We start from the raw sequence: 26,855 nt of genomic DNA, 5'->3' as shown, positions 1-26,855 counted from the left end.
TGACGGGAGGGGAGAAAGAAATACTATATAGTAGGTGATAGATGAAACTGGGAGAGGGGGAAGGATGAAGTAAAGAGCTGGGAAGATGATTGGTGAAAGAGATAAAGGGCTGAAGAAGGAGGAATCTGATAAAACTGTCTCTGTGTCCATGCCTTTGCAAGGTAGGTCTGGTTGTTTGCTGCTACCTTGTGTTAGGAACTGTATCTGTTTTCTGTGTATGACTCCTGGCCCCAAGTCCTGTTCCTAAGGAAGGGTCTTGGCTCCGTGTTCCGTGTCCCTCTCGACACCGGGGCTCCGTGTTCCGTGTCCCTCTCGAGACCGGGGCTCCGTGTTCCGTGTCCCTCTCGACACCGGGGCTCCGTGTTCCGTGTCCCTCTCGACACCAGGGCTCCGTGTTCCGTGTCCCTCTCGACACCGGGGCTCCGTGTTCCGTGTCCCTCTCGACACCGGGGCTCCGTGTTCCGTGTCCCTCTCGACACCGGGGCTCTGTGTTCTGTGTCCCTCTCGACATCGGGGCTCCGTGTTCCGTGTCCCTCTCGAGACCGGGGCTCCGTGTTCCGTGTCCCTCTCGACACCGGGGCTCCGTGTTCCGTGTCCCTCTCGACACCGGGGCTCCGTGTTCCGTGTCCCTCTCGACACCGGGGCTCTGTGTTCTGTGTCCCTCTCGACATCGGGGCTCCGTGTTCCGTGTCCCTCTCGAGACCGGGGCTCCGTGTTCCGTGTCCCTCTCGACATCAGGGCTCCGCGTTCTTTCTTTTTTCTTTTTCACTCTTTTTATTGAGTTTCATACATAAAAAAAACCATAACATAATAATGAATAGGTTATAAGTGCAATAGACTTGAAATTAAATTAAATTAATAATAAGATAACAATATCCTATTAAAATATCAACAGAAAAAAATAGTACATTAATCAATCAAGCCTATAATAATTATATATGAAAAAAATAAGAATAATCATCAAAAGAAAAAAAAATTAAAAATACAAGAAAAAATATATATTGAGAAAAAAAAACACTAAACTAGACTAACATGGGCAATAATAACAGTTTATATGTATATGATAGTGTCAAAAACTCCGGAACTCCATACCAGAACAAGAATAAACAGAGAGAAGGTCTGGAAGAGGCCAAATTAATTCATATGAAAATGTCGAATGAACGGTCCCCAAGTTTCTTCAAATTTAATTGATGAGTCAAAAATAGTGCTTCTAATTTTTTCCAAGCTCAGATAAGAAATAGTTTGAGAGAACCACTGAAACGTGGTAGGAGGATTTACTTCTTTCCAATTTTGTAATATAGACCTTCTGGCCATTAATGTTACAAAAGCAATCATTCGTCTAATTGAAGGGGAAAACTGATTACCATCCTCATTTGGTATACCAAAAATTGCAGTAATAAAATGAGGTTATAAATCGATATTCCAAATTGAGGAAATGGTAGCAAATATGTCCTTCCAATAGTTATGTAAAGTGGGACATGACCAAAACATGTGGGTCAATGAAGCCACATCTGAATGACATCTGTCATATTGAGGGTTAATATGAGAATAGAATCGAGCAAGCTTATCTTTAGACATATGAGCTCTATGTACAATTTTAAATTGTATTAAAGCATGTTTAGCACATATAGAAGAAGAATTAACCATTTGTAAATTTTTTTCCCATTTTTCTGTTGATATATTATATTGAAGTTCTTTTTCCAATTCTTGTTTAATTCTACCTGATATTTCTGGTTGTATCTTCATAATCATATTATAAATAAAAGCCACTAATCCCTTCTGACAAGGATTTAAGGTCAAAATCAAATCTGAAAAATCCATTGAAGTTGAATTGGGAAAGGATGGTAGAACTTTATGTAAAAAATTTCTGATTTGTAAATATCTAAAAAAATTAGATTTAGGTAACTTAAATTTGTTGGAAAGTTGGTCGAAAGACATCAAACTACCTTCAAAAAAAAGATCACGAAAACATTTTATACCTTTCCTTTTCCATATGCTAAAAGCTTGATCTGTCAAAGAAGGTTTGAAAAAAAAATTAAGTAAAATAGGGCTATCAAGAACAAAGTTTTTCAGAGTAAAAAACTTACGAAATTGAAACCCAATTCGTAATGTATGTTTGACAACAGGGTTGGATATCTGTTTATTGAATTTAACTAAATCAGCAGGAAGAGAAGAACCAAGAACGGAGAATAGAGAATATCCCTGTGCCTCATTGCATTCTAAATTTACCCACTGTGGGCACAATGGTGAATCCAAATCTAATTTCCAATATATTAAGTTACGAATATTATTCGCCCAATAGTAAAATCTAAAGTTAGGTAAAGCTAAACCACCATCTTTTTTAGATTTTTGTAATTGCCTTTTACTTAACCTGGGGTTTTTATTTTGCCACACAAATGAGGAAATTTTTGAATCAATGTTATCAAAAAAAGATTTAGGAATAAAAATTGGTAAAGCTTGAAATAAATATAAAAATTTCGGTAAAATCATCATTTTAATAGCATTAATCCGACCAACTAATGATAAGGATAAGGGAGACCATCTTGTAGTAAGTTGTTAAATTTGATGGAGCATAGGTAAAAAAAATTCAGTCTAAATAAATCTTTATATTTCTTGGTAATTTTTATACCTAAATAGATAAAGTTATCAGTAACAACTTTAAATGGTATCCTGTCATTCAATAAAGTTTGCGCGTTTAAAGGGAATAAATCACTCTTATCCAAGTTTAGTTTATAACCAGAAAAACTACCAAATTGAGCCAACAAGGATAAAATAGCGGGAATAGACCTGTCAGGATCAGAAATATATAACAACAAGTCATCAGCATAAAGTGATAACTTGTATAACTTCTCATTACGGGTAATACCAAAAATATTAGGAGATTCCCGAATAGCAATGGCTGAAGGTTCTAATGCGATATTAAATAATAAAGGACTTAAGGGACAACCTTGTCTCGTACCACGAGATAATTGAAAAGGGGCTCTGTGTTCCGTGTCCCTCTCGACACCGGGGCTCCGTGTTCCGTGTCCCTCTCGAGACCGGGGCTCCGTGTTCCGTGTCCCTCTCGACACCAGGGCTCCCTGTTCCGTGTCCCTCTCGACACCGGGGCTCCGTGTTCCGGTGTCTCAAGATCAAGTTAAGGCTTGGGGTTCTTTTCCTGTCCATGTGCCTTGTCTTGTTCAGGAGTTCCATGCCTAGTCCGGCAGTCAAACCTTGAAGAACCCAAGCCCCGCCTAGTCTGGCAGCCAAGTCTCGAGGAACCCAAGCCATGTCCAGTCCTGTAGCCATGTCATGTTCTCACCTAGTTCCGGGGTCCAAGCCTGAGTCAAGGCCCAGGTTCTGGGTCCTTTTCCAGTCTCTGGGTTCAAGTCCAAGCCCACACTCCTAGTTCCCAGTTCCTTGTCCTGGTCCCGCTTTCCTACCCGAACTCCTAGCCTAGTCTGTTCCTGTCCCAGCTCCTAGTCTGTGTCCTGTCCCATCCCTAACTCTAGTCCAGTCCAGTTCCCAGTACTTCAGTGACTGTGTCTTGCATTTAGGTCCGGTCCTAGTGCCCCCCTCCCCTTATGACAGAAGCTGGTTCATGAGCCTGTCCTCATTAGAGGATCGGAGGTAGTGGCTCAGGAACTTTAAACTACTTGGACCAGCACATCGGTGCCATTGCAAAGAAGGCACTAGATTGCCTCTGCCTTTTTAGAAGTGTGTGTAGATTTGGTATGTCATCTATAGATGTACAGTTTAAAATATCAGTTTAAGTAAAGTGTTGGTGAGTGGCCAAGTGGTTAAGGCGTTCGTCTAGTTATCTGAACGTCATTAGTTCGAGCCTTGGCTGAGGCTTGCATGTGTGTCCTTGAGCAAGGCACTTAACCACACATTTCTCTGCAACGACACCGATGCCAAGCTGTATGGGTCCTAATGCCCTTCCCTTGGACAACATTGGTGGCGTGGAGAGGGGAGACTTGCAGCTTGGGCAACTGCCGGTCATTCATTTAAAAAAATAAAAACACCTTGCCCAGTCTTGCGCCCTGGAAACTTTCCAAGGAGTAAATCCATGGTCTATCGAGACTAATGGATGCCTACAAAGTATCCTAACTGGTTGCATCACAGCCTGGAATGGAAACACCAATGCACAAGAATGGAAAAGTCTACAAAATACAGCCCAGACTATCACAGTCAAAGCGCCCCCCCCCCCACCAAAGGGCACATTTATAAGGAGCACAGCCACAAAAAGGCTTCATCAAACATGAAGGACCCCCCACCATTCAGGCAATGCTTTCTTCTCACTATTATATTGAGCAGGAGGTAGAGAAGACTTGGGTCCCACACCACCACATTCAGGAGCAGTTACTACACTTCAAACATCAGGCTCCTGAATCGGAGTGGGCAACTTCACTCACCGCAACTCTGAACTGATTCCACAGCCTAGAGTCACTTTCAAGGACTCCACAACTCGTGTTCTCAGTATATTTTTTAGTTGCACTATTTGTATTCTTTTGCACATTGATTGTCAGTGTTTGTTTAATTTTCCATAAATTCTATTGTATTTTATTTTCCTGTAAATGTCTGAAATAAAAATGAATTTTCAGGTTGTAGATGGTGACATGTATGTATTTTACTTTGATTTTAAAATGGCATGTGCTCCATTATTTCAAGGGCACTGGAATGAATGAGTATGTTTGTAAAGGTCCAAGAAAGACCATACCAATCTTGCTGTGGTTCCCATCTCAGATTCATATTTCACTGAGGCAGGATTACAACAGTTTTCTAGATTGAGGAGATTGAAATGGAATGGGCTGATATTTTCTGAGTGAAACTGCTACATAGCAACATAATGCTGAGCAATTGTTTCCCCTGGCTGGAGAGTCTGCAAAGGTTATAGTCTTTGAATAAGGAGGGATCAGAATTGCAGGTCTGTACTCACTGGAGTTTAGAAGAATGAGAGAGAATGGTATTGAAATGTATCAAATATCAAAAGGCCTAAATAAAGTGAATATGGAGAAGATACAGTAAGTCCAATAGTGGAGGAGTCTTGGACCGGGGGCACAGTCTCACTTTACAAAGATGTTCCTTCAGAACAGAGGAGAAATTTCTTTACCAAAAGGTGGTCAATCTGTGGAATTCATTGATACAAGTGACTGAGGAGTCTAAGTCAATGGCTATGTTTAAAGTGGAGGTTGATAGGTTCTGATTAGTCAGGGTGTCAAAAGTTACAGGACGAAAGCGGGAGAATGAGGTTGAGCGAGATAATGAATCATTTGATCATGTTTGATTTAATGGGCCAAATGGCCTAATTCTGCTCCTATATCTTGTGGTCTCATAGACTGTCAGTGAGAGTTTGGTGAAGGATAATCCAAAGAGCTTCTACAGGTATATTAAGAGCAAAAGGATAGTAAATTGGTCTTCTTGAAGATCAGAGTGGTCGACTATGTATAGAACCAAAAGAAATGAGGAAGACCTTAAATGGGTTTTTTGTCTGTATTTAGTAAGGAAACTGGCATGGACTCTATGGAAGTAAGGCAAACAAGTAGTGAGGTCATGGAACCTATACAGATTGAAGAGGAGGAGGTGCTTGCAACTTTGAGGCAAATCAGAGTAGATAAATCCCCAGAACCTTACAGGGTATTCCCTCAGACCTTGAAGGAGACTAGTTTTGAAATTGCAGGGGCCCTGGCAGATATATTTAAAATGCCGGTATCTATGGGTGAGGTGCCAGAGGATTGGAGAAGATAGCTCATGTTGCTCTGTTGTTTAAAAAAGGTTCTAAAAGTAATCTGGGAAATTATAGGCTGGTAAGTTTGACGTTGGTAGTAGGTAAATTATTGGAAGGAGTACTAAGAGGTAGGATCTACAAGTATTTAGATAGACAGATTAGGGAGAATCAACACGGCTTTGTGCGTGGTAGGTCATGTTTAACTAGAGTTTTTTGAGGAGGCTACCAGGGAAGTGGATGAAGGGAAGGCAGTGGATGTTGCCTACATGGACTTCAGTAAGACCTTTGACAAGGTCTCGCATGGGAGGTTAGTTAGGAAGATTCAGTCGCTAGGTATACATGGTGAGGTAGTAAATTGGATTAGACATTGGCTCAATGGGAGAAGACAGAGAGTGGTAGTGGAGGATTGCTTCTCTGAGTGGAGGCCTTTGACTAGTGGTGTGCCACAGGGATCAGTACTGGGTGCATTGTCAGTTGTCATCTATATCAATGATCTGGATGATAATGTGGTAAACTGGATCAGCAAATTTGCTGATGATACAAAGATTGGAGGTGTAGTGGACAGTGAGGAAGATTTTCAAAGCTTGCAGAGGGATTTGGACCAGCTGAAAAATGGGCTGAAAAATGGCAGATGGAGTTTAATACAGTCAAGTGTGAGATATTGCACTTTGGAAGGAAAAACCAAGGTAGAACATACAAGGTAAATGGTAGGACACTGAGGAGTGCAGTAGAACAGGGGGATCTGGGAATACAGATACAAAATTCCCTAAAAGTGGTGTCACAGGTAGATAGGTTAGTAAAGAGCGCTTTGGTACATTGGCCTTTATAAATCAAAGTATGGAGTATAAGAGTTGAAATGTTATGGTGATGTTGTATAAGGCATTGGTGAGGCTGAATTTGGAGTATTGTGTGCAGTTTTGGTCACAGAATTACAGGGAGGATATTAATAAGGTTGAAAGAGTGCAGAGGAGGTTTACAAGGATGTTGCCAGGACTTGAGAAACTGAGTTACAGAGAAAGGTTGAATAGATTAGGACTTTATTCCCTGGAGCGTAGAAGAATGAGGGGAGATTTGATAGAGGTATATAAAATTATGATGGGTGTAGATAGAGTGAATGCAAGCAGGCTTTTTCCACTGAGGCTAGGGGAGAAAAAAACCAGAAGACATGGGTTAAGGGTGAAGGGGGAAAAATTTAAAGGGAACATTAGTGGGGGCTTCTTCACACAGAGAGTGGTGGGAGTGTGGAATGAGCTGCCAGGTGAAGTGGTAAATGCAGGCTCACTTTTAACATTTAGGAAAAACTTGGGATAGGTACATGGATGAGAGGTGTATGGAGGGATACGATCCAGGTGCAGGTCAGTGGGACTAGGCAGAAAAATGGTTTGGCACAGCAAAGAAGGGCCAAAAGGCCTGCTTCTGTGCTGTAATGTTCTATGGTTCTATGATTACAGTCTGTAGCACAACATTGTAGTGTAGAAGTCACAGAAGTCATTCATTCCCAGAGGACAGATTTTTACTCTTCCTCCCTTGGTAGTCAGCACCAGCAACAAAAGACCATGCGTTCTCCACAATTATTCCGGAGGATCCTCAAGGTAGCATCCCAAACTCAGGCTGAAAATGCAATGGTTATAATTTGTGACATTCTGCTATAGTCTCCATCTTTAACGACTATGCCAGACTAATGAGCTAGTCTCTTATCATTTGTTCAACCATAAAAAGTCAGCAGAACATACAGATCATTGGCATTACTGACAGTGCTTCTGACAGACTAGTTATGTGTGAAGGAAATAACCAACATCACTTGATCTGGCCAGTTGTAAAAACCAGTATAGTGTGTATGCACAGCATACACTCAGTGGTTACTGTATTAGGTACAACTTCACACCTGCTCGATAATCACATATCTGATCAGCAACTCATTGCATAAAGGACATGGTCAAGAGGCTCTGTTGTTGTTCAGACCAATCATTAGTATATGAAAGAAATATGATCCAAGTGGTGGGATGAATCCTGGTGCCTGACAGGGTGGGTTGAGTATCTCAAAAAGTGCTGATTTCATAGAAACATAGCAAAACTACAGCACAATACAGGCCCTTTGGCCCACATTGCTGTGCCGAACATGTACTTAATTTAGAAATTACCTAGAGTTCCCCATAGCCCCCTAATTTTCTAAGCTCCATGTACCTATCCAGGAGCCTCTTAAAAGACCCGATCGTATCCACCTCCACCACTGTCACTGGCAGCCCGTTCCACGCACTCACCGCTCTCTGCGGTTTTAAAAAAAAACAACTTACCTCAATATCTCCTCTGTACCTACTTCCAAGCACCTTAAAACTGTGCCCTCTCATGCTAGCCATTTCAGCCTTCGAGGGGGGGAGCCTCTGCCTATTCACACAAATAATGCCTCTCATCATCTTATACACGTCTATCAGGTCCCCTCTCGACCTACGTTGCTCTAAGGAGAAAAGGCCGAGTTCATTCAACCTATTCTCATAAGGCATACTCCCCAATCCAGGCAACATCCTTGTAGATCTCTTCTGCACCCTTTCTATAGCTTCCACATCCTTCCTGTAGTAAGGCAACCAGAACTGAGCACAGTACTCCAAGTTGGGTCTGACCGGGGTCCTATATAGCTGTAACGTTACCTCTCCGCTCTTAAACTCAATCCCATGGTTGATGAAGGCCAATGCACTAAATGCCTTCTTAACCACAGAGTCAACCTGCGCAGCAGCTTTGAGTGTCCTATGGACTCAAATCCCAAGATCCCTCTGATCCTCCACACTGCCAACAGTAATACTATAGTCTATCAGATATTTGACCTACAAAAATGAACCACCTCACACTTATCTAGGTTGAACTCCATCTGCAACTTCTCAGCCCAGTTTTGCATCCTATCGATGTCCCGCTGTAATCTCCGACAACCCTCCACACTATCCATAACACCTTCAACCTTTGTGTCATCAGCAAATTTACTAACCCATCCTTCCACTTCCTCATCCAGGTCATTTATAACAATCACAAAGAGAAGGGGTCCCTGAGGCACACCACTAGTGACTGACCTCCATACAGAATATGATCTGTCTACAACAACTCTTTGCCTTCTGTGGGCAAGCTAGTTCTGGATCTACAAAGCAAGGTCCCCCTGGATCCCATGCCTCCTTACTTTCTCAACAAGCCTTGTATGAGGTACTTTGTCAAGTGCACTGCTGAAATCAATATACACTACATCTTCTGCTCTACCTTCATCAACATTTTTAGTTACATCCTCAAAGTTCAATCAGGCTGGTAAGGCAGAATCGGCCTTTGAGAAAGCCACGCTGACTATTCCTTATCATATTATGCCTCTGCAAATGTTCATAAATCCTGCCTCTCAGGATCTTTTCCAACAACTTACTAACCACTGAAGTAAGACTCACTGGTCTATAATTTCCTAGGCTATCTCTACTCCCTTTCTTGAACAAGGGAACAACATCTGCAAGCCTTCAATCCTCTAGAAACTCCCTCATCCCCATTGATGATGCAAAGATCATCGCCAGAGGCTCAGCAATCTCCCCCCACCTTGCCACCCACAGTATGCTGGGGTACATCTTGTCCAGTTCTGGAGACTAATCCAACTTGATGCTTTCCAAAACCTCAAGCACATCCTCTTTCTTAACGTCTATATACTCAAGCTTTTCAATCCACTGTGTCATCCCTAGAATCACCAGGATCCTTTTCCATAGTGAATACTGAAGCAAAGTATTCATTAAGTATTTCAACTATCTTATCCGTTCCATACACACTTTTCCACTCTCATACTTGATTGGCCCTTTTCTCTCACATCTTATCCTCTTGTTCTTCACATACTTGTAGAATGCCTTGGGATTTTCTTTAACCCTGCTGGCCAAGGCTTCTCATGGTCCCTTCTGGCTCTCCTAATTTCATTCTTAAGCTGCTTCCTGTTAGCCTTATAATCTTCTAGATCTCTATCATTACCTAGGTTTTTGAACCTTTCATAAGCTTTTCTTCTTGACTAGATTTTCACCAGCCTTCGCACACCAGGGTTCCAGTACCCTACCATCCTTTCCGCCTCATTGGAATTGTACCTATGCAGAACACCACGCAAATATCCTGAACATTTGCCACATTTCTGCCATGTATTTCCCTGAAAACATCTGTTCCCTATTTATGCTTCCCAGGTCCTGCCTGATAGCTTCAATTTCCCCTCACTCCAATTAAACGCTTTCCTAACTTGTTTGTTCCTGTCCCTCTCCAATGCTATGGTAAAGGAGATAGAATTGTGATCACTGTCTGCAAAATGCTCTCCCACTGAGAGACCTGACACCTGACAAGGTTAATTTCCCAATACCAGATCGAGTACAGCCTCTCCTCTTGTAGGCTTATCTACATATTTGTCAAGAAACCTTCCTGAACACACCAACAATCTCTATCCCATCTAAACCACTTGCACTAGGGAGATGTCAATCAATATTTGGGAAGTATCTGAGAAAGGATGTGCTGGTACCAGAGAGGTTCAGATGAGGCTCATGAGAATGATTCTGGGAACGAATGGCTTCAGAATGAGAATTGTTTGATGGCTCTTCACTTCTACCTGCTGGAGATTAGAAGAATGAGGGGGGATTTCATTGAAACCTCGTGATTAAAATAGACACATCTCAAAATATCGGTCTGAGTGTTTCCCTTCTCTATCACCTGCCTATCCTCCCTCTCATACTGTCTCCAAGCTTTCTCAATATGTGAGCCAACTGCCCCTTCTTCTGTCTCCAGTTCAGTTCCCACACCCGGCAATTCTAGTTTAAACTCTCCCCAACTGCCTTGGCAAACCTCCTGCCAAGATATTGGTCCCCTTGGATTCAAGTGCAACCCAATCTTTTTGTACAGGTAATGCCTGTCCCAGAAGAGGTCCCAATGATCCAGAAATCTGAATCTCTGCCCCCTGCTTCAATCCCTCAGCCACGCATTTATCCTCCACCTCATTCTATTCCTATACTCACTGTCGCATGGCACAGGCAGTAATCCCGAGATTACTACCTTTAAGGCCCTGTTTCTCAACTTCCTTTCTAACTCCCTGTAGTCTGTTTTCAGGACTTCCTCCCTTTTCCTACCTATGTTGTTGGTACCAATATGTACCATGACCACTGGCTGTTCTCTTTCCCACTTCAGGATACCTTGGACGCGATTAGAAATATTCCAGACCCTGGCATCTGGGAGGCAAACTACCATCCATGTTTCTTTCCTGTGTCTACAGAATCGCCTGTCTGATCCCCTGACTATAGAGTCCCCTATTACTGCTGCCTTCTTCCTTTCCCTACCCTTCAGAGCCACAGGGCCAGACTTTGTGCCAGCTGTGCAGCCACAAAGTTTACTGGGAGTTTCACATACAACAGTCTCCAAAGTTTACAGAGAGTGGTGCAAAAATCAAAATACACCCAGTGAGGGGCAGTTTTGAGGGCAAAAACACCTTGTTAATGAGAGAGGTGAGAGAAGAACAGCCAGACTGGTTCACGCTGACAGGATGGTGACAGTAACTCAAATAAATATGTGTTAAAACAGTGGCGTGCTGAAGAGCATCTCTGAACGTAGAACTTTGAAGTAGATGGAGTACAACAGCAGAAGACCACAAACAGGAAGTACCTAATAAAGAGGTCACTGAGGGTATTTTGGTGTGTAAGCTGCAATGAATATAAAGGGTGAAGTTTAATAACGTATTGACATCCCAGACCCCAGCTTTTAGTGCTATCCCATTTAACCTCACTCTCTTAAAAAAAAAGTCTTCCTTTCTCTTGTAAAAGACCTACCACACTAATTCAAACTTTATCATTTTGGCCAGTGTTGTGCACAAAAAAAAAGATTCAACCCGTCTAAAGAAATATTTCAGAGCACCTCTCATTTTAAAATGAGGCTCTCATACCTTTCAGTGATGTTTCTGCTCATTCCATTCTGCTGTTATTACATTCTGAGTTCTACTAATGGACGCAAATACGAACATCAGTCAGTCTTGCCTGAATAATGAAGGCACTAGAGCTATCAATATTCTCCTGAAATGGGTCACAGTATTTGTTTGCTGTCATAGAGTCTATGAAGTGGATGCTTCACATTCTATATTTATAACTTCCACATCAACAAGTGACGCTAGCACTATAGATTTGCTGCTTTTTATTTAAACAAGGTAATCAGTGCTGATGTTCAGTGTCAAAAGTGGAATAGTTATGGATGTGCAGAAATAGCAGGCCATTTTTCAAAACTTCAAAAGTTAGGCACTTTACATTGAAACTTGGAGTAACTATACCAACTGTACAATGATAACATCAAGCAGTATTTTAAACGAATTTAAGTATTTTTCTCCTGACACAAAATCCAGTTGTAATTTCCCTGTCTCGACAAAAGAGAAATGCTGTTGTACTAGTGTACAACTAAGAGCGCAAAATAGCATTCAGGTCTCTTTTACAAGTTAATTGTTGATTTAGTGTTCTTTAAGGTTATGATAGCCAGGGGTGGTAATGCAGACAAGATCCCACTACCCATTAAATGCCCCCAAGACGTGCACCACAAATAGCCTCTGACAACCAAGTCCAGCTCTTGGCCTCATGTGCGGCTCAGCTATTAAGCCCGGCAGAATTGTTTCCACTGACAGGAGAAGGGGCAAAGGCTGGTCACTAGCACTTTAAAAACAGTCACTTCGGGCAGATGGGGCTCATCAGCTGTGGTTGGCAGCTCATCTATTAGAAGGAAAAGTCTGATCTCAACCTGTGCCGCCTTGTGTCTATATACATTGACAGAAAAGGCCTAGGGAGTAAATTCCAAAGGAAAAATCCGAAGGTGGCATCCCTAAGGCAGTCTTACATTGAGTTCAATGCTGACTGGCAGCTCCTCTGATGCTGCTGTATCAAACTGTATCAGTCTCTGCTGTTCCTTTGGGTTCATCAGACGCACAGAGAGAGGGAGCTTGCTACACGGGCAAGCACTTGCTCTCCATATCATACTGCCAGGCTTACATATCCAGACAACTGGGACACAACACTCATGGTCTGATGGAGGCCTCACTATTGAACAGTGTACACTGGAACACCTCCCACTATCCTAAATTCTGGAGGTACAGGATCAGGTGGGTTGATCAGGATCATGCTCCTTTGGGGAGCATGGCTTATTCTGCCCATTGAAAGTCACTGATTCAATATTGTATTTTAACACTACAATGAGCAGGGTCTGGCTTTTTGAGGTAGAAATGCATTTCTTTAAGAGGTTATTTAAAAGAGAGGAACACCTGCCGCCCCCACCGTATGAGAGATGCAGAGTCCCAAGGTGGGCAGGTAACAGTGCAGGCTTTGGAATCTCTCAAACCTGCTGATGGATTATGGAATGCCAGTAGATTGGTCAGAGCATTTAGATTTCGCTGGTGTTGAAATGGGACACCACGTTGTTTCCATACTTAAATTGATGGGTTTTCCCAAGAGAAAGGATAGCCGGCAGGATAATTCATGGCTGTTTGCAGCAATTATAAAGCATTAACATAAAACTACAATGCCTCTTAAGAATGAAGTGGAGTACCTCAGTCAGTACTGTATTATTTGAAAGAATCACTATTGGTGACTCAGAACAGGCTACAATGTTGGAGGATAAGAATATATAGCTTATCAGCTAATGAAATTACAGCATTTAGGTGCTGCATTTGGATCATGCGCTCCCGCACCTGCTTTCTTCCTCTCAAGAAGGGGAGGAGGAGGCTCAGCAATGTGTGGTGGATGGTATCATGGACACCTTTGAGACAACTGAGGTCAAAAAATTATCCACTGAAGAATTAATGAATCTAGCGGATAGGTACAGACAAAAGGCTGAGAGTCTTTAGCCATGTGGCTATTGAGGATATGGGATGAGGGATACCAGAGTGAGCCTATCTAATAGAGAGATGGGTGCCTGATGGAGCCTATCATCGCAACACGCAAACAATAATGCCTTGCTTCCCCCGTGCATAATACATCACTGAGATTGGGTAACGTCAGCAGTTACACTTCAGTATCATTCTCTTCCTGAGTGGAATTTAAAACCCCAAGGGAATGGAGCACAGTAGAGGATGGAACTAAAGTTCTATGCCAGTGTGCTCTTATCACAGAGTTATACAACGATAGTGGTATCCTGCCAGAGAATGTTGAATTAACTTTCAGAATGATAGGATGGATCAGCCATGATAAAATGGCGGAGCAGACTCATGGGCCAAGTGCCCTGATTCTGTTCCTGTATCTTATGGACATGTGGTTATGGCAGTGGCTTCCCAAAAAACAAGGGGTAGTTATCTTTTGTAGCTCCAGCTGATGGTCATCCTCTAAGTACAGCAATTCAATTATTACACTCCAGGGTGGGACTGGTGCCCTTTTTGGGAGCAGGCTAGTATACAGTATACTGCTATACTGTAGTATACTAGGAGGTGACTATTGGGTTTACAATACTGGGGATTGTACTTCTGTTTTTTATATATAGATAGTTAGGAGTTTGCTGGAGCATACAAGTTGGATAATCATGTTTGCAACTTTTGAGTGGTGTGGTGTTCTGTGGGGGTGTGGCTTATTATGCCTATCGAAAATTGCTTTGTCATAATTGGTTAGTTTAGAAACTGCAGCTGCTTTTCCCATTGGTTAGCTGCCTGCAGTCCAGGTTCAAATATGCCGGCTATAAAACAGCACATGCAAGGAGCTTGCTCTCTCTTCGTTTGTTTAAGGCAAGCAATGCACATTGCCATTGAGAAGGTATGCTCTGCGCACAGTTTTAACTGATTATGTTTGTTGAATGTATATTTGTTGACTATTCAGCTTTGTAGCTTCTGTAACTCGGAGAACATGAATGTTTAATTGAATTTTTACTGTTTGTAAATAATGATTAACATACTTATTCGCAGTCATTGTTTTCTGTCTCACTTGCCCAACCCATGAACTTAATTCGACATTACAACCGGTCCACGGACAATGGGCATCAGGCGTGAGGCAAGACACATGGATAGTAGGTGTGATCCTGAGGGACAGTGGTAGCTGGAGACGGTAAGTGACTGGATTGATGCGATGAGTAATCCTGAACGGACAAGAGAACTGGGGTGAGAGCTTGCTGGAGTCAGTGTGCAGGAGCAGATAAAGGATGGACAGCCATACAGTCCCCAGGCTGGAGAAGTCTGCTTGGGCACTAACAGCAGTTGGTCTGGCGGCTGAAGGTGCAGTTGACAGCTTGGATGGCCCTTCAGTCCAAGCAATCCGGCAATGCCAAACTGTGGTCCTGGCAGAATGAAGTCAATCAATCGCCCATTCTTTTTATGTACATAAAGAATAAAAGAAAATATCAATTCAAATGTCCATTAGGATCTGGAAATTAGTTCCAGCCCTTCATGTTGATACAGTTCTTAAGGCACCAAATGCCTTCACTAAATGCCTTCAGCGGCAGCTGGTGCTTCCTGCTTTGTGAGACAGCCAGCTAGTTGTTCCCTTGTAGTTGACCGTAGCACGTGATGAATCTTCTGTGTTTGAACATAGAACATAGAATAGTACAGCACATTACAGGCTCTTAATGTTGTGATGACCCTCAAACCCTGCCTCCCATATAACCCCCCCACCTTAAATTCCTCCATATATCTGTCTAGTAGTCTCTTAAACTTCACTAGTGTATCTGCCTCCACCACTGACTCAGGCTGTGCGCACTCCAACCACTCTCTGAGTGAAAAACCTTTCTCTAATATCCCCCTTGAACTTCCCTCCCCTTACCTTAAAGCCATGTCCTCTTGTACAGAGCAGTGGTGCCCTGAGGAAGAGGCACTGGCTATCCACTCTAACTATTCCTCTTAATATCTTGTACACCTCTATCATGTCTCCTCTCATCCTCCTTCTCTCCAAAGAGTAAAGCCCTAGCTCCCTTAATCTTTGATCATAATCCATACTCTCTAAACCAGGCTGCATCCTGGTAAATCTCCTCTGTACCCTTTCCAGTGCTTCCACATCCTTCCTATAGTGAGGCGACCAGAACTGGACACAAGTGTGGCCTAATCAGAGTTTTATAGAGCTGGATCATTACATCGCGACTCTTAAACTCTATCCCTTGACTTATGAAAACTAACACCCCATAAGCTTCCTTAACTACCCTATCTACCTGTGAGGCAACTTTCAGGGATCTGTGGACATGTACCCCGAGATCCCTCTGCTCCTCCACACTACCAAGTATCCTGCAATTTACTTTGTACTCTGCCTTGGAGTTTGTCCTTCCAAAGTGTATCACCTCACACTTCTCCGGGTTGAACTCCACCCGCCACTTCTCAGCCCACTTCTGCATCCTATCAATGTCTCTCTGCAATCTTCGACAATCCTCTACACTATCTACAACACCACCAACCTTTGTGTTGTCCGCAAACTTGCCAACCCACCATTCTACCCCTACATCCAGGTCGTTAATAAAAATCACAAAAAGTAGAGGTCCCAGAACAGATCCATGTGGGACAGCATTAGTCACAACCCTCCAATCTGAATGTATTCCCTCCACCATGACCCTCTGCCTTCTGCAGGCCAGCCAATTCTGAATCCACCTGGCCAAACTTCACTGGATCCCATGCCTTCCGACTCTCTGAATAAGAAACTCTAGATGAAGCCTTTTCTCTTTACTTAGTGGATTTGATGGCATCAACCAAAGAGTAATTGTCTGTAACACAAGTTATTTGTAGACTGTTCTCTGGGTCACCATGGATAATTCATGCAATGGGGTTGCTAAAGCTTTTGATATATTGCTGCAAGAATTATGATGCATATGTTGATGAGTCTTTTTGGAGTTCCCCTATGTTCAGTTCCTCAAAGCCTCGAGCCACCAGGTGTGCTTTTGGCGTAATTCCTGATGGATCTGTCCTCTACAAACACACCATTATTTCTTCAACCTCTGATTTCAATCTGTTGTGAAAATTCAAATGACAGCTCCTTAGTTTCTAGGACATCTTTATCTTTACATTTCTGAGATGGTCCAGCCTAATCTACACATGGTTCAATATGAAGTCTGTCAACAATGACATTTCCACTGACCCTGCAGTGCCAGCGGTCATGGCTGATTCTGGGTAATCCAAGTTGTATCGACGTTTGTCTCTCTTAATGACTTTACCTGCTCATCCTAAGACTTCAGCTTTGTATGATATACCAGAGTCTTGGTCTAAAAAATCTTACAGGTTGCCCTGTGTTAAGACTGAAACTTCCATGTTGTCTTTGCACTTGTGATGTTGTCTATTCAGATAAGTCTGTTAAATCCCTAGCTGCACTCTCTTCAGCACTGTCTGCGTCACAGTTGACAGTTGTCTGTTGGGTCTTCAACTAACCTCCTTTCATACCGGTCTGTACTGTGTGATACTGTATTACACAGCTACTTACATAGCTGTTACTGACGTCATTCTCCATGGAGCTCTGATCATCTTCAGTCTGTGCTCTACGTAGTCTGGAATATTGCATCCCCACATATGTACCTCAAATAGCACAACTCCATCCTGACCAATGATAACTCCAGGACCTTTCCAGTCTGTACAGTCTGTTCTTTTGTAATACACTTTCGTCCCGTCTCATATTTCTCATCTGTAGGATGAAGCTGTGCACTCAATGGTCTTCGAATTCTCTCTGAACACTCTGCTTCAGTGAAAGCCTTCCTTGATGCATGCAGTGCTTAAGTATGCTTCCCAACCCATTCACTCCTTGTCCTGCCCTCTAGAGCAGACACCTTGTCAGCTAGTACAGAGAGGAAGTTTGGATTCTGGCCGAGCACCAATCGATACACTGTGTATGGTACTCTTCATCATAAGGGCCCAATCCAGGGCGGTGTTCCAGTCCCAGCCACTGCTTTTCTTTACTTACAGCATTATTTCAGTAAGTGTTTGATTGTGTCGCTCCAAAACTTCATTATTCCATAGACTGTATGCCGCTGTTGTCTTTGCTTCAAAGTTCTCCACCATATCTCTGAATTCATCACCACTATCACTAAATACTTTCCAAGGTGGACCATGCACACTTTTCCAGGAATGGATGATTTTTTCTCATATCATTGAGGGTCTCCTTGTGTTTACAATGCTACCAGCACTGAAAATTGTAAACTCATCAATGACACACTTTCAGTCCTGATGAAGGGTCTTGGTCTGAAAAATCAACAGCTTACTCTTCTCCAAAGATGCTGACTTCTGAGTTCCTCCAGCATTTTGTGTGTGTTGCTTGAATTCCCAGCATCTGCAGATGTTCTCGTGTTTGTGGAACTCAATAATGTGGAGATACCACACTCCTTGCTCCAGTTCATGTAGTCTGCGGCTAGTGTTTCATTGTATTCAGATGCAACCTTAGGCTTGGGTTTGGGCTTTTCAGACTTTTGGCATGTCTCACACCTGCCAACTATCTGCTTTAGAATGAAAAAACAGACTGCATCTTTGTTTCCTGAGCAGTTTCTGAAGTCTTATCTGTCAAAGCATGTCCAAACTGCTTGTGAAGCTTGAGCAACACTTTGCATTTCTCATCTGGGGCCATGTTTGCTGTGACATTTAGTACTTGATTCTCCCATTGATTCCCAGTAAATGTTTTTACTGGGTGAACATTCGAGATAATGTCCAGAGCTGGTGAGCTCAAGAGACAGTGGCTGTTGAAACAGCATTGCTTGGCATTTTCCATATCCAGTACTGTTCCTGCTTTCTTTAGGGAAGTTTTACTCAAGAGTAATGGAACGTACCACCTCTGTTTCAATGTAACATTTTGTTTGCCCTATTTTTGTGAGAATTTTCACTCTTTTGGTAGAATGTATAATATTTCCATCTCCAAATGTGAATGCTTTGTAAGTGTGTATATCTGTGTTCACCAGTTTATGCACTTCATTCTGGTTTAGTTCACCTACATAGCATTCAGCCATTTTTCTCCATACACTATGTGTGTGCATGCTGTACCAATAAATCTACCATCAAAATCTCTGCGTTAGTAGTTCCTTAACAAGCAATGTGATAGAGCACTCTTCTGCATCTTCAGATTTGGTATTTTCTTCAGTTAGCTTAACTTGATTATTCTGTGCAATTTCCTGTAAGTACTTTGACAAGCCACACATTTCGATCTCCTGCAATACTTGTTTAGTAGATTTGTGCCAGGTAATGGTACTCTGGACTGGTCACTCTGGGACCTACACTTGCTACTCTCTCGTTTCTGCTCAGTGAAGTTTGCCATTTCCTGACTCAAACTAATTCCAACTGTTGTCCTGGAAGCCTTTTCTACAAAATCCTCTTCAGTGCCGATTTCATAGATGCAAATATACAGTAAGTTCTGTACATGCTGTTAAGGCTAGCTGTCTGTCCTTTATGTCTCAACATGGAGTATACAACAATTTAAAAGCTAATACTGCAACAGAAAGCATTTATTAGCATATTCATACCGTCATCTTTGTTCAAGTCTCCTGACTTGGTGTGTCTGGGTAGTCTTGTTTTGTCTGGCAGATTTGGAGCTCCTTTCTGGGGAACACGCTAAGATGGTAGCGCGACATTAATATGCAGCAGCCTCTCCAGACTCTGGATTTGGGGATTACCAAATGTTATGTGGATTTTCTGGTGTAGTCTGTTTTGTCATGTGCTTTTGTGATATCATTCTGGAGGAACGTTGTCTCATTTTTTAACTGCATCGCATTTGTGGTTTCTAAATGACAATAAACTGAAACTGAACTGAAGTTTTCCACTGAAATTCTCATTGCAGTTTCTCTTACTGTTCCTGAAAGCAACAACACAACTGCAAGGGCCTGCTTCTTCTTCTTCTCAAGCTCTGTAACATGAGTCTATATTCCAATTTCATTTTTCCAGCTTTTCTAAGGCTTGCTGTTGTCAAATGCTATTGGGATCCTATAAATGGAAACCATTCTCTGTCACTACTGTCAATGCTCAAACAACAAAGACAAAATTTTCCTTTTGTTTAAACAACTTGACTTTCCCTGTTCACATTCAGTATATAAAGGCTGCCATCTTCTTACCCCCAATTCCCCTTCCACCCCTCCCGCACATGCCCATAATAGGGAAAGTGCATATCCCAACTAAGTGCTTAGATAGCTTAAATAAACAGAACTCAGCGCAGATTGTGGGACAGCTCAGCCCACAATAAACACTTCTTCCACGTGGCAAGGTTAGAGAAGGAGAGGTATCACAGAAACTGCTCCACTTGCTGATTGGCTTTTTCTAACTGACCATTAGTCTGTGGATAATCGCCAGAGCATAAATTTACTGAGGTGTAGAGGAGGGAGAAGAAGGCTTGCCAGATGTGGGAGACTAATTCTGAGCCCCAGTCCAACACAAAGTCTTAAGAGAAGCCAGGGAAGTGAGCTACATGTTGGAGAACCTGGTCCACTTTCTCGGCGGCTGACGAAAGTTTGGTGATGGCAATGAAGTGGGCCCTTTGGAGAACCTGTCAACCACTGACATGATCACCATCGTAAGGTGGCAAACCTGTAATAAAAGTCCATGGCGATGTTTGATCACAGGAGCAAGAGCATACACAAAGGAGCACCACAGACCATATAGCCCTGGCATATACATGCTGTTGTCAGGACTGTCAAATGGAGCAGGTTTGTGCTGTGAGACCTGGCAGATCTGGTTCAATTAGGGCAAGATGGGTATGATGGACTGAGGGTCGACCTCTGTTTCTGCTAGATTGAACTTCGAGATCAGACAGCCAGCTTAGTGTTCTTGGAACTGGGTCAGTAGGAGATGGTAAATTACTCAAAGGAGAGGGTGCAGAGAACCTGACATGGTTTGAATACAAGATTCTGTTGTTATGGATGGTAGGGTGGAGGTATGTCTTCACCAATGCAGCAGTAAAGCATTCCTTCCTTCCACTAGCCTGCAGGTTACACTTAGGCAAGCTGTAGGACCCGCTTAGCCCTCTGATCAGGGTCACGTGAAGCCATGGGAGAAGGTGGTGGATGGTCGCATGAGCAGCTGGTGCATAACACAAGTTATACGACCACTGATACCAGGCAGGCAATCTCTGAAGGGTATTAATAATGGCTGGGGTCAGCTGTCTTGTAAAAACACTGCCCAGAAGAAGGCAATGGCAAGCCAGTTCTGTAGAAAAACTTGCCAAGAACAGCCATGTCATATGACAGGGCACATAACGAATGAACAAACATTGTATGGATACAAGGTTCTGGTGGTCAGTCCAGATGAGGAAGGGTTTGTTGTTTCCCATCAGCTAATGTGCCCATCTGTACCACTAGGCTCAGGAATAGCTTCTGCTAAAAGACTCCTAAGCAAGCCTCTCATACAATAAAGATGAACTCTTGATCTCTCATCTCGCCCCTTGCACTTTTACTTGTCTACCTGCTCTGCACTTTCTCTGTAACAATATATCCTGCAATCTGTGCTTTTCTTATGTACTAGCTTGGTGTTCTTATGATGTGTGTAGATGGCAGGCAAACAAAAGCTTTTCACTTTACCTTGGTATGTGACAATAAAATATCAATTACCAATGTGAGAAAGTACAGTTCAGTTCATATAAATATACATCCATCAGATTATGTCTCCTCTGTCCATCTCTGAGGCAAATCCCCCAGATTGAATCTTGAGTTGTACTGCACAGAGGCAAGTCTTTTTGCCCAGCATCCATACTAACCATTGCAGCTACCTGTACTAATCCCATTTACTTGTATCAGGTCCATAGCTTCCTCAGCCCTGGCAATTCAAGCACTTGTCTAGATTCTTCTTAAATGTGAGAAGATCTTTTCAACTTCCTTCTCAGGCAACACATCTTTGCTTCCAATCACTCTGTGTAAAAGACTTCTCCAACAAAACACCTCTGAAACTTCTGACCTCTCTATTTAAACCTATGTCTCTAGACACCTCTGCATGGGGGAAAATTCCTATGTTCTACTGTATCTTTTACCTTCATAATTTTGTACGCCTCTGTCAGATCACCCTCAGCCTCTCCTACTCAAGGTAAAACAAAATCCAGCCAAACCAAACAAAACCTGTAAAATAACTGAAATGTTCTACTCCAGCCACTATTCCTTTGAATTACATCATACTGTATATTAGACCTTAAGACAAAGGAGCAGATTTAAGCCATTTGGCCCATTGAACATGGCTGATCACCCAACACCCACCCCCACCTCCACTGCTACTCTCAACAATCCATGGACTTGCACTCCAAGATATCACTGCCCTTTCCAGGACACCATTCAACAGGAATATCCCACCCCCACTGCCCTCCTAAAGTACACCACCCTGCATCTGTTAGGACCAAATTCCATATGCATTACTCTGCTCAATCTCCTAGACAAAAATTTTTCTACTCAATTGAATAAATTCCATCCCAGTATTTTGAGTTCTCAGGAAAGAGCTATATCAGTGATTTTTGTTGGCCCACAATCATTGCTCTAAAGGACCCCGCTTTCTCCCAGAAGCTCTGCTCACATTCCCTCACTTACATTGGAACACTTCATCAAATCCTTCAGGAGGCTGATAGTTTCAGTAAGGAAATAAAAAAGAACTTGCATTTATGAATCACATTTCATAACTTCAATAATCCCAAAGCACTTTATATCTCTGATCAGATCTCCAACAAGAACACAAGTAATCCAATGTTTAAGGAGACAGGAAGCTGTGCTGTAAAGCTTAATTTTTGCATACAATAACTGATCAAATTTCATAGAACATTACAGCACAATACAGGTCCTATGGCCCATGATGTTGTGCCAACTGTTTTATCTACTCTAAAATCAATCTAACCCCTTCCGTCTTACTTAGTACTCCATTTTTCTATCATCCATTTGTCTATCTGACAGATCCTTAGATGCCCCTAAAGTATGTGCTCTACCAGCCTCCTTAGCAGTGCATTCAATCTATGTATAAAGCACTTAACATTGACATGCCCCCCCCCCATATTTCCTCCAATCACTGTAAAATTAGCCTTTACTATCATGGGGAAATGGCTATCGACTCAACCTATGCCTCTTATCATCTTGTACCCTTCTATCAAATCACATCTCATCTTCTTTCTCTCTAAAGAGAAAAGCCTGAGCTCACTCAAACTTTCCTCATAAAACATGCCCTCTAATAAAGTCAACATCCTGGTAAATCTCCTCTGCATCCTCTCTAAAGCTTCCACATCCTTCCTATAATGAGGCGACCAGAACTGAACACAATATTCACATGGTTTTAAAGAGTTGCAACATTAACTTGCAGCTCTTGAACTCATTCTCCCACCTAATGATGTCTTTCTTAACATCCCTTTCAACTTGTGTGACAACTCTGAAAGATCTATGTATGTGGACGCCAAGATCCTCTATTCATCAACACTGTTTAGTGCTGAAATGACAACCAATCAACTGATTGAAAAGTATATAAAGACTAAGCATTCGGAGGACTCACCACAATCAACAGTGCACTGAAAATGCCTCTTCACATGGGGACAAAATGTTTGCAAGTAAATTGCAAAGATCAGAGAACAACTCAACCCAACCACCTGAGCTACTCATCTTCCAAATTATTTCCAACTGCTAAGTATCTGCCATAAACCCTGCATTCTGTCTTCAAGCAGCATTTCTCAACCTTTTGGTTGAGGAATGGAGGGTTATGGGCTGAGTGCGGATCAGTGAGATTAGGTGAGAGTAAGCATTCAGCACAGACTAGAAGGGCCGAGATGGCCTGTTTCCATGCTGTAATTGTTATATGGTTATATGGTTTTTCCCTGGAGAACCCTTGAAATAATTTTCAGGTCTCAGGGAACCCCTACATGAAAATTGTTATATCTAGAGTTCATGGAACATTAGTGATCAGTAAGTTATAGATATAATAATCCAAAAATAATTGCCAATGCTCTTTTGAGTGGAGAATGAAATTTTAGCCAACTTTTCTTGAAAAAAAAACAAATAGTTAAGCTTAGCTTACCTTTCATGAAATTATTCTTTCTCTTTCATAAATTTTAAAAACTCATACGGCAAACATAATAAATTTCTCAGTTCTCATTTGAACTTGAGAGAAGCACACACAGACTTCACCTTCAACTGAAATTAGATATTTCTATCTTTGCTCCTGATGCTTGTTAAACAAGAAAAAAGCTTGCTCACACATGTAAGAAGTTGAAAACTGCAGCAAAATAATCATTGCTTTCCTATGAAGGACAGAATACATTTTTTTTTCCACAGAAATTCAGAACTTGTCCAGGGGCACATCTGTAAATCTCATCTTGAGTGCATGAGCACAGTGCAGCTAACAGAATTCTTCCTCTTCTCTCAGAGTCAAGTTCTCAGGCTGAGCTGAAGATTCAGAGAAAAGGTCCTTCACCCAGTCATACACTCATGTTGAAAGGGAGCAGAAAATAAGGTTTAGTTTTGTTCTGCAGTTCTTCCCAAGTTGTTCTCAATAAGATTCAAAACTTTCTGATATCCTTCATCACTCTCAAGTCCAAACAACAGTGGAAACATATCAAGATTTCCTTTTATGAACTGATTTTTCCAAAGATTCAGTTTCCTTTTAAATTCAAGAATCTTGTCACTTGAAATCAAAACATTTTCTCCAAGGGCTTGCAGAGACTTGTTCATCTGGTTCATATGATGAAAAATGTCTGTTAAGTAGGCTAGTTACTGCAGCCATTCTTCATCTTCAAAGCACTCAGCAAAATCTGGCCTACTATTTTCTGAAAGTACTCCCATAATTCACCTTTCAGCTCAAACATCCTGTTGAGAACCCTTCCTCTACTAAGCCACCAGATTTCTGTATGTAGCAGGCGACTGGTCTGTTCTTTGTCCAGGTTTTCACCCAGTTTTTTAAACCTTCTCGAGTGAACTGGTCTTAATGCTACAAAATAACTTGCTTCCTGACTTGCTTTTACTAACTATGACTTTATTTTCAAAAGCTTTCATCTGTTTGTTTTAAATTAATTAGTTTTAAATAAATTAGTCGTTTAAATTAATCTGCAGTTTTATATGTCATCTGGCTGTGATTTGTAATTCAGCATCTTTTCAATTTGGCTGGAGCTGTTCCTACGTGTAAGTTATTTGCCACAGACTGGACACAATGGAACAGGTCAACTTGGATCACCAGTCCATGTAAAACCCTTTGGTGCGTAGTTTTCACTGTAAAGGTACAGTACCGGCTGATTACTTTAGTCCTGCCCATTGCTTTTGTCTCAGGACCCAGAAGAAGCAAGTGAACTTCTAGGGCAAAAGGAGGCATTGGGTCTTTACTTTAGTCCTGAGTCTTCAGATTGTGGTGGGCAGTCAGTCATTGGCGTGTGTGTGTGTGTGCACCCAGCTGGCAGCTCTCCGCTTGACGACCCAGCAGAATTACCTGTATGGTGACCACCCTTGAGATGGCATGCCTGGCAACGCACTTTCTCTGCCGGGGACACTGCCTGCAGGAGCTTCCAGCGGAAAGCATATGTCTTGCTTTTAGTGAGAGCTGTTGAGGGTGTGGGGTCTACTCTCATCCAGTGGGTGATAGTGCTCTATCTGCGAGGGGGACTGGCCCACATACAATCATGGTGGTGCCAAGGGGTTCACGGAAGTGGAGGGGTTTCAGCTGCACTACCATCTGATGGGTTGGGAGTGCTTGTTGGACCCAGGCCTCGAGATACTGTACCATGCAGGTGAGAGTCCTGCACAATGTGAGTCGTCTCAGGGGATGCCCACTGTGCCGCCCCAAAGCGTTTCTTGTACAGGATGCTCTTGCACACCTTTCACTTCCTTGCCTTTGTCTCCTGACCAGTCTCGCCTCAGCCATCTATTTTACCATCTGGCAGCGAAGATCCCCAGTGGAAATCTACTTATTATGTACATTGGGGATCTGGGGTGGAAGGTGTTGCATAGGACAGTACCATTCAACAGGTCTTTAAGCAGGTTCACTGACACCCTGTCCACATATCCATTCTGTGGCTGGGAGAAGTCAGTGTACCAGGCTGATATGGAGTGAGAGGCTGCAGCCCCTGAAGGAGTAGCTGAAGGGGCTGCTCTTCAGGTTCCGGTTGTACTTCAACCCCGTGCTCCTTATATACGGCACCCAGTATGGAAGGGGATGGGTCTGAGGAGTATCTCCTGGTGGGCTTGGCCAAGATGACCATTCATGGGTCTAGATGGTAGAATGTTGAAGGTTCTGCCGGGGCCGACTGCCTGCCCCTCTTCTGAGGATACATTCGTGCCTGGCTGCCCTTGGAGAGGGAGTATGCCATCACAATGGGTACAGTGGGGATTTCTGGGAACAATAGTCCTCCCAAGGAGTTGATTGTTTTATTAACAGTAGTAATCATATTTTAATTTGAATTTATTCACTGTCATGTAAATACTTAATGTTTGTACTTTATGTATTTGTTGTGTACATAAACTTTTATAGTTCTATAAAACACAACTGACATTTTTGTATCACTGGTGCAGTGAAGTGACTCGGAAGATTGTAATTTTTCATCACTAACCTTATCAGAATTGTCCCTGGGCCTAGGCCTTCCTCCTCTTCAAAAATCACAACACTGGGCCATGTTTAGAATGAAAATTTACCCCCAATTTTCTACTACACCATTAAAGTTCGTTCACTCCCGTAAGTCAGTCGGCGACTCGTAAGAGGAAGATCCCTGCAGAAGTTGGGGAGGTAATTTGTGAGGGAGAGGCTGCAGTCACAGCCCAAGTTGGGTGAGTTCATTCAATGCTTGGAAAACACACTTCACACTCCTCTTCCGTCCTTCCCTCCATGCAATACATTCGCTCGCCAATTATCAACAGCCTCCCTTACCTCATGTCAAAAACTGAGAATGGACTCAACCAAATAAACATGGTCCTACTATGCACTGCCATAGTGGGCTGAGAGACCTCAACGAGATTGCTAATAGGACTGCTCGGTCACTGCGAGAGTTAGCATCAAGTTCAAAAAACAGTTTTTTTTTAAATCATGATCTCTCAAGGAACCCCAGTTGGGAAACCCTGTTCTAAAGTGAATTGCTTCACACTTTGAGGTTGAACTCCACCTGCCACTTCTCAGCCCAGCTCAGCAACCTATCAATAACCACTGTCCACAACTCCACCAACTTCATACCATCTGCAAATTTACTGACCCAAACTTACACTTCCTCATCAAAGTTATTTATAAAAATCACAAAGAGCAGCGGTCCCAGAACAGATCCCTGCAGAACCCCATTATGTTCCAACTGCATCCAGCCCCTGC

General features: G+C 42.5%; 1 long non-coding RNA gene across 1 annotated transcript in view; it reads right to left on the bottom strand.

Annotated features, from left to right (window-relative positions):
• Positions 1 to 584: 584 nt before the first annotated feature.
• The window catches only part of LOC132403875 (uncharacterized), a 49,470-nt gene continuing 23,199 nt past the window's right edge, over positions 585 to 26,855 (bottom strand). The window contains exon 3 of the long non-coding RNA XR_009515380.1: positions 585 to 770. This is a non-coding gene — a long non-coding RNA (uncharacterized LOC132403875). The remainder of the gene's footprint in view (positions 771 to 26,855) is intronic.

Source organism: Hypanus sabinus, chromosome 13, assembly GCF_030144855.1.
Source record: "Hypanus sabinus isolate sHypSab1 chromosome 13, sHypSab1.hap1, whole genome shotgun sequence".
Classification (NCBI taxonomy): domain Eukaryota; kingdom Metazoa; phylum Chordata; class Chondrichthyes; order Myliobatiformes; family Dasyatidae; genus Hypanus; species Hypanus sabinus.
The sequence above is the reverse complement of the archived record's forward strand: the minus strand, read 5'-3'. Positions and strand labels throughout refer to the sequence as shown.